Raw genomic sequence first — 7,594 nt, forward strand, 5'->3', positions numbered from 1 at the left:
ATGTTTGGGAACTAGTGGAGTTACAAAAAAAACTTTAAGGCGATTGATAACACTGAAATTTACCGTATTTTCGACTCCGATTTCACATGCATTCTAGTTGTTTTATTATCATTTTGTTGTGTTATTGCTATGTTTTCCTTTGTTTTCAGGTTTTTACTTTAATCGGAGCCCCGATCGAGAAAAGGAGCGAAAAGGAGCCAAAAATCCTAAAAATCAGCATTTTGTACTTATGGCCTACCCCATGGCGGACGCCACAGACCCTGCCATGACGTGTCTAAGCTCAACTTCCCTCAACTCCCACTTTCCCCACTACCTCCACTAAGGCGCCTCATTTTGTGCTTGTGGCGGGCGCCATGGCCTTGTGGCGGGCGCCACAAGAGGAAAATAGTTTCCCTCCCATTTTCAAGTTGAAGGGCATCCAAGTCATTTCCATCTTTTTACTTGCTTATAAATAGAAACTCGAATTCACTTTTACAATCATCCAAACTTAGAGCAGAGGCAAACTGAGAGCAACTTTGTTTCACTTAGGCATATATTCAGTATTTTAAAGTGGTAATCGCTTCGCATTGGAGTGTTACCACAATTGTGTAATCGAGTCTGTGATAGAGTCTGTAATCGAGTTTGGAGCACTTTGGAAGGAAGTTAATCCTGCCACCATTTTCATTTCCGCTTTGCAATTTATTCAACCCTCCGATTGGAGCAGGTTTTTATTACTTGTCTTTATCTTATTTATTTTCCCGCACTCGCTTTACTTTATTTATTTCCCGCACTCGCTTTACTTTATTTATTTCCCGCACTCGCTTTACTTTATTTATTTCTCGCACTCGCTTTACTTCATTTATTTCCCGCACTCGCTTTACTTCATTTATTTCTCGCACTCGCTTTACTTTATTTATTTCCTCGCACTCGCTTTAAATTATTTATTTTCTCGCACTCGCTTTAAATTATTTATTTCCTCGCACTCGCGCTACTTTTATTTACTTTCCGCACTCGCACTACTTTTATTTATTTTAATGCACTTTTACTTTACCATGTCTAGCTAAATTTATAAGGTTAGAATGTAAGGATCGTAATTGAACCGATAATCCGTACAATTGTTCGTAGAAACACTTAAGGGCTATTTTAACTTTCAACTTAAGTTTTCCCGCACTTCAATTCCGTTGGGTAAGATCGAAAGCCGTCCAACGTCTTTTTAAACTTAATTTTTTTTAACTATTTCAAAAACAGCGAAAGCGCTTTGTCTAGTTCATTAGGAGTTTTTAACATTAAGAAGAAAAGAGATTTTAAAACTATTTTCGGACGCGTTTATAAGTTTAGAGTCTGGTTCGTAAGAACCTCTTTTGGTTAAGAAATCCAGGTTATAATACTTTTCAACTTAGTCAAGATACTATATTTCTTAAAAATAGGTTTACTACTCTAACGCAATGCGCGCCTTTTTATAAGTGACAATAAGAGGGTTTGATTAGGGAGTACAACTCGGTTCTGAATATACGAAAGCGACAATTCCTGTTAAATTAGTTCTTTTCAAAGTAGGAAACACTGCCCATAAGTAATTCTATTAGCAAGTACTTGGATTATTAATTGATTACGTGAATTACATTCGACCCTGTCTTTATTAATTAATCTTTATTCAACACTTTACTTTTCATTGCACACTCCAAAAGAAACACCTATTTTGATTGCCTTTGATAAACACCATAACAATAGATAACGATAGATTGACACTTGGTCTCTGTGGATTCGACAATCTTTTATATTACTCTGACGCGTTCGTATACTTGCGAAACACCGCATCAAGTTTTTGGCGCCGTTGCCGGGGACCAATTTCGTCAAATTTCATTTTCCTATTGTTATATCGTTTAGACTTAGGCTATTTCCCGCCGGCCAATGCGAAGAACTCGCAGCACCGGAAGTTTAAGCTTAGTATACCCTCTGGTGGAACCTGAACGTTACGCTCGCGCACGTTTATTCTTTCATAGAATTAAGAGAGCTATGGCCGAAGATCAAAACCAAAGACCTCTTAAAGATTTCGCTCAACCATCTAATGAAGAACCTAGTTCTAGTATAGTAAACCCAACCATCCCAGCCAATAATTTTGAACTTAAACCATCCCTGTTGCAACTAGTGCAACAGAGACAATTCGCGGGTCTCGCTACTGAGAACCCAAACCAACATTTAAAAATATTTCTTCAATTAGCAGACACTTTTAAAACCAATGGAGTTTCTCCTGAGGCAATACGTTTAAGATTATTTCCTTTCTCCCTCAGAGATAAAGCCCTATCATGGTTAGATTCCCTTCCACCCAATTCCATTACGACTTGGGATAACCTTAGAAGAGTTTTTCTTGCTAGATATTTTCCCCCGAGTAAGACCGCCGTTCTTCGAAGCCATATAACTAGATTTACCCAAAACCAAGGAGAATCGCTGTTCGAAGCTTGGGAGAGATATAAAGAGTTGTTACGAGCATGCCCACATCATGGTTTAGAAAATTGGTTAATCATTCAAACCTTTTATAATGGACTTCATTACAACACAAAGATGACCATCGATGCTGCCGCAGGCGGTGCTCTGATGAACAAACCTTATCCTGAAGCTAGTGCCCTCATCGAAGATATGGCTCAAAACCATCAATCATGGGGAGTCGAACGAGCGACAGTTGAGAAGAAGGGAGCCCAAGGAGAAGTGCATGAACTAAGCTCTATAGACATGATGCAAGCTAAAATGGACGCATTAGCCCTCAAAGTCGAGCATATGTGCATAAACCCGAATACTATAGCCGCAGTTTCGTCGGATTGTGAGATATGTGGAACCAAAGGACACCAATCTGCAGAATGCAGTCTATTAAACGAAACCCACTATGAGCAAGTGAACTACACCCAAGGGAACCCATATTCGAATACCTATAACCCTGGATGGAGGAATCACCCGAACTTCTCCTATAAAAACAATAACCCTATCCAAAATAATGCACCCCCGAGACATAGTTATCAAGCCCCTAGATCAAATCAACCTATGCAACCTGTGCCATCAAAGCCGAGCCTTGAGAAAATTATGAAAAATTTTATCTCCGCTCAAACCCAACAAAACAAGGAGTTCATGAACCAAAACATTCATGTTAACGAATTGATTACTCAGTTAGGAACCAAGGTTGACCAAATAGTTACTCATACCAAGATGCTTGAAACCCATATCTCTCAGGTAGCTTTAAACCAAGCCCCTCAGACTACACCTGAAGGACAATTCCCTGGACAACCTTAACAAAATCCGAGAGGACAAGCCAATGCCATTACCCTACGAAGTGGGAATGCTTATGATGAGCCACCAAACCCTAGATTGAGTGAACATGAAACTTCTAAGGAATGTACCAAGCCCCCGGACGAAGTAAAGGAACCAGAGGAATCTGAAAACCAGGAAGGTCGAGAAAAAGGAGAAGAACCTAAAGATAAAACCTACCTACCACCCCCGCCATATAAACCACCTATACCATATCCGCAAAGACTCAAACAAACCCAGATCAATAAACAGTATCAAAAATTTATTAAAGTTATAGAAAAACTTCATGTAGAAATCCCTTTCACAGAAGCCATCACCCAAATACCTTCTTATGCAAAGTTTCTCAAAGACATCCTTACCAACAAACGTAGACTTGACGATCCGAAGCCTTTGGAATGTAATGCTATTTTCGAGGACAAATTAGCAAAGAAAGATAAAGATCCTGGAAATTTCTCCATTCCTTGCCTTTTGGGTAATCATGTCATCGAAAAAGCTTTTCTAGACTTAGGAGCTAGTGTGAGCCTAATGCCTTTAGCAGTTTGTGAGAGGTTAAACTTAGGAGAATTACAGCCTACTAAGATGTCACTTCAGTTAGCCGATAGATCTGTTAAATATCCGATAGACATTTTAGAAGATGTTCCTGTTAGGATAGGTCAGTTGTTTATCCCTACTGATTTTGTTGTCATGGACATCAAAGAGGACAATGATATACCAATCCTTCTAGGTAGACCATTCTTATCGACTGCAGGAGCCATGATAGATGTCAAGAAAGGAAAGTTGACATTTAAGGTAGGTGACGAGAAAATAGAATTTATACTTTCGAAATTTCTTATGGCACCTATGATAGGAGACTCGTGTTATGCCTTAGATATCATTGATGAATGTGTTAGAGAATTAGAACAAAAAGAAATTATAAAAACAATTAAGTTACCATCAACTCTCATAAGGGAAGATGATGACTTTAAGAAACCCTACATTGATGATAACCTTTACGAATGTTTATCCCTTACCCCATATCCTATGCCATGCCCTAAGCAACCAACCTTAGAACTTAAGGAACTACCTAAGAACCTGAGATACGATTTCCTCGATGAAAAGATGAACCGTCCAATTATAGTTAGTGCTACCTTGAGCCAAGAGGAAACGAACCAACTTTTAGACATTTTACGAAGATATCCCTCAGCCTTAGGATATAATATCCCTGACCTGAAAGGTATAAGCCCATCCGTATGCATGCATCAGATTTCGCTCGAAGAAGATTCAAAACCCTCTAGGGAACATCAGAGAAGAATAAACCCTATAATGAGTGATGTTGTTAAGAAGGAAGTTCTTAAGTTACTTGAGGCAGGTATCATCTACCAGATCTCGGATAGTAAGTGGGTGAGCCCTGTGCATGTAGTACCTAAAAAGGGAGGCATCACAGTCGTGCAAAACGATAAAGGCGAACATGTAGCAAAACATTTAGAAGGAGGATGGCGGATGTGTATAGATTATAGAAAATTAAATAAAACAACTAGGAAGGATCATTTCCCTTTACCATTTATAGACCAGATGTTGGAGCGTCTAGCCAGACACTCTTACTTCTGCTATCTAGATGGATACTCTGGATTCTTCCAAATACCTATCCACCCCGAAGATCAAGAAAAAACTACCTTTACATGCCCTTATGGAACTTTTGCCTACAGACGAATGCCATTCGGCCTCTGTAATGCCCCAGCTACTTTCCAACGCTGCATGATGTCAATCTTTGCAGATTACCTAGATGGTATCATGGAAGTGTTTATGGATGATTTCTCGGTTTGCGGATTTGATTTCCGTAATTGTCTTGCTAACCTTGAAAAATCCTGGAGAGATGCGTGGAGGTGAACCTCGTGCTAAACTGGGAAAAATGTCATTTCATGGTGACCGAAGGAATACTTTTAGGACATATAGTTTCCGAAAAATGTATAGAGGTAGATAAAGCTAAAATAGAAGTTATAGAAAACCTAAAACCACCAAAAACCATCAGAGAAGTGTCATACCCCAATTTTGTCCGGGCATATTTAAATTTTCATAGAATTGATTTCATTTTTATTTTGCATCATATGCATAGCATGACATACATTCCATCATGAATAACACCTAAAATATCAGTCAGAATGAATTTATTGAGAATACAGACAAATCGGTTGAATCATCTCTCAAGAACATGCAAAATCAGCGGGTGAAAAGTTTCAAAATTAAAATCACAGACACCAGTATTATTAATCTACGGTTCATGTAGTTTAACCTGGTGTGCTCATTGTATTTTTCAGCGACTATTTCGATTACATTTTGACCCGCCTGAGCCTTTTAACCGGTGAAAATTTATTTCAAAATATGAAGAAACGCTGTATTTTTTCAATAAGTATATTTTGTGCTGATCATTTTAGTGTGACCGATTTAATTTTCCGAGCAAATTTGTACTCGGTTTCTATTTCTAATTGGTCAATATTTTTTGGTTTAGTTATTAATTAAAGTAATTTAAATTTATTTGAATCAAATATTAATTAGAAATTTTAGGAGCTTATTTTCTTAAAGGAATAATAATTTAATGAAAAAATATATTTGGTACATTGGATCCTACCAGCTGGTATCCACTCACACGTCTCCTCACGCAGCCACCTATCACTGCCCTCACTCTCTCACGTGACACCTCACGCCGCCCTACTCACCTACCACTCACTCTCTTTCTCTCACGCTTTCCTCTCCTCTCTCTCCAATATCTCTTTTCTCTCTCACACGCCTCATTCTTTTCCCTCAGACCTGACACCTCACACATAAATCCCCTCACTCCATCTCTCTCACTCCCACACGTAAAATCACTCATTACACACTAACCTACGTTTTCTCCCTCACACTCACTCACGAGATTCTCTCTCTCAATTTGATCTTTTTCTCTGGGTAACAAAAAAGCAAAAGGAGAAAAAGAGGAGAAAATCATTTTCTTCTTTCCAGATCCACACATCCGCCCTAGAACCGCCGGCGCACCAACCATCACCCTTCATCCTCCGTTAACCACCTCCGATCCACATTCCTTCACCTCAACTTCATTTTGCTCTTCATCTTCCACTAACACACCTAACCTCCTTCACCTTCACGAACCCTCAACGACCCAAATCCACCTTCACAAACCCCTGTTTCGCTCTTCCACCGCTAAACCCTCCGTTTCACTATTCACCATCGACCACACCTCTTCTTCTCTTTCGACCGCTGTCACACAAACAACCGCACCACCAACCAAAACCCTCGTCGGCCTTCACCGTGCGAACCCCCCTCCGTTCGTGATTCACACTCCATACGCTCTCTTTTATCTCCAACAGCAACAACGCTGCCGATGGATTTCTTCAATCCTTTCCTCTCCAGCTTCCGCACAATCTACCGCCGCTTCACATCGTCCGCGTCGCGAGCGAACGACAACTCCGACGTCGTAACCAAAATCAAAAAGAAAGATGGGAATGGATCGTACGCTCTCTCAAGTGTAACAACGCAGAATAGTGTCTTTGTTTCGTCGGTTGGTTCATGACTCTCCTTTCTCATTTGCTTTCAGTGTCGTTTGATTAATATGCTTGTTTCATTGTTGATTTTTGTTTATGTTGCTGCTGTTTAGTCGTTTGTGGTTAAGGACATTTTTTTGAATGTTGACAAAGTGTACTGGTTTTCCTTATTATCATTTCAATTATGCTGCTGTTATCTTCGTTTGGTTTTTAATCACAACAAACTCGATAAAGATTTCAACTATGTTTGTGTCGGCAGTATACTGATTATTCTTCCAAGTCGTGTCCTTAATTTTCAAACATTGGTTATACTATTTTGTGCTAGAAATTGGTGTTGTAAGGTTGAAAACATTATGATGGCTATTTGGTGTCCCTCTTATCATACAGCATGGTGAAATTGTTTTGCCGTAGCATGATCTGCTACCGGAAGTGGCCTTTGTAACATTTATGTTTTTTTAGTATTATAAATTTGTATCCATATTATCGAGTACTGAAGCTTTTTGTTTGCTTTTGCCATTATGATATTGTCTCAATTAAGTTTTCCTTATTAATTTGGTGCAATTATATTGTTGTTACTGAAAATGCTTTTGGGTTAGATAATAGTCATAATATTATATTCCTTTTGCCAATTGATTGTTAATAACATTGTAGGGTTGCTTGTAAAAAATCTAGAAAAATTTATATCGTAAATTGTTTGCGGAATATTGAGATATGTATAGACGTCAATCCGATTACATCGCGACGTTGACGACTTTTAGTGATATATTTTGTAAATAAATAAGGTTGAATTGTTGTTTAAATTCCAT

General features: G+C 38.8%; 1 non-coding gene across 1 annotated transcript; it reads right to left on the reverse strand.

Annotated features, from left to right (window-relative positions):
- Positions 1-2,376: 2,376 nt before the first annotated feature.
- LOC127077090 (small nucleolar RNA R71) lies at positions 2,377-2,483 on the reverse strand. Its single transcript, XR_007787074.1, has one exon. It is a non-coding gene; the product is annotated as a small nucleolar RNA R71 (small nucleolar RNA).
- Between the last annotated feature and the right edge of the window lie 5,111 nt (positions 2,484-7,594).

Source organism: Lathyrus oleraceus, chromosome 4 (genome assembly GCF_024323335.1).
Source record: "Lathyrus oleraceus cultivar Zhongwan6 chromosome 4, CAAS_Psat_ZW6_1.0, whole genome shotgun sequence".
NCBI lineage: Eukaryota > Viridiplantae > Streptophyta > Magnoliopsida > Fabales > Fabaceae > Lathyrus > Lathyrus oleraceus.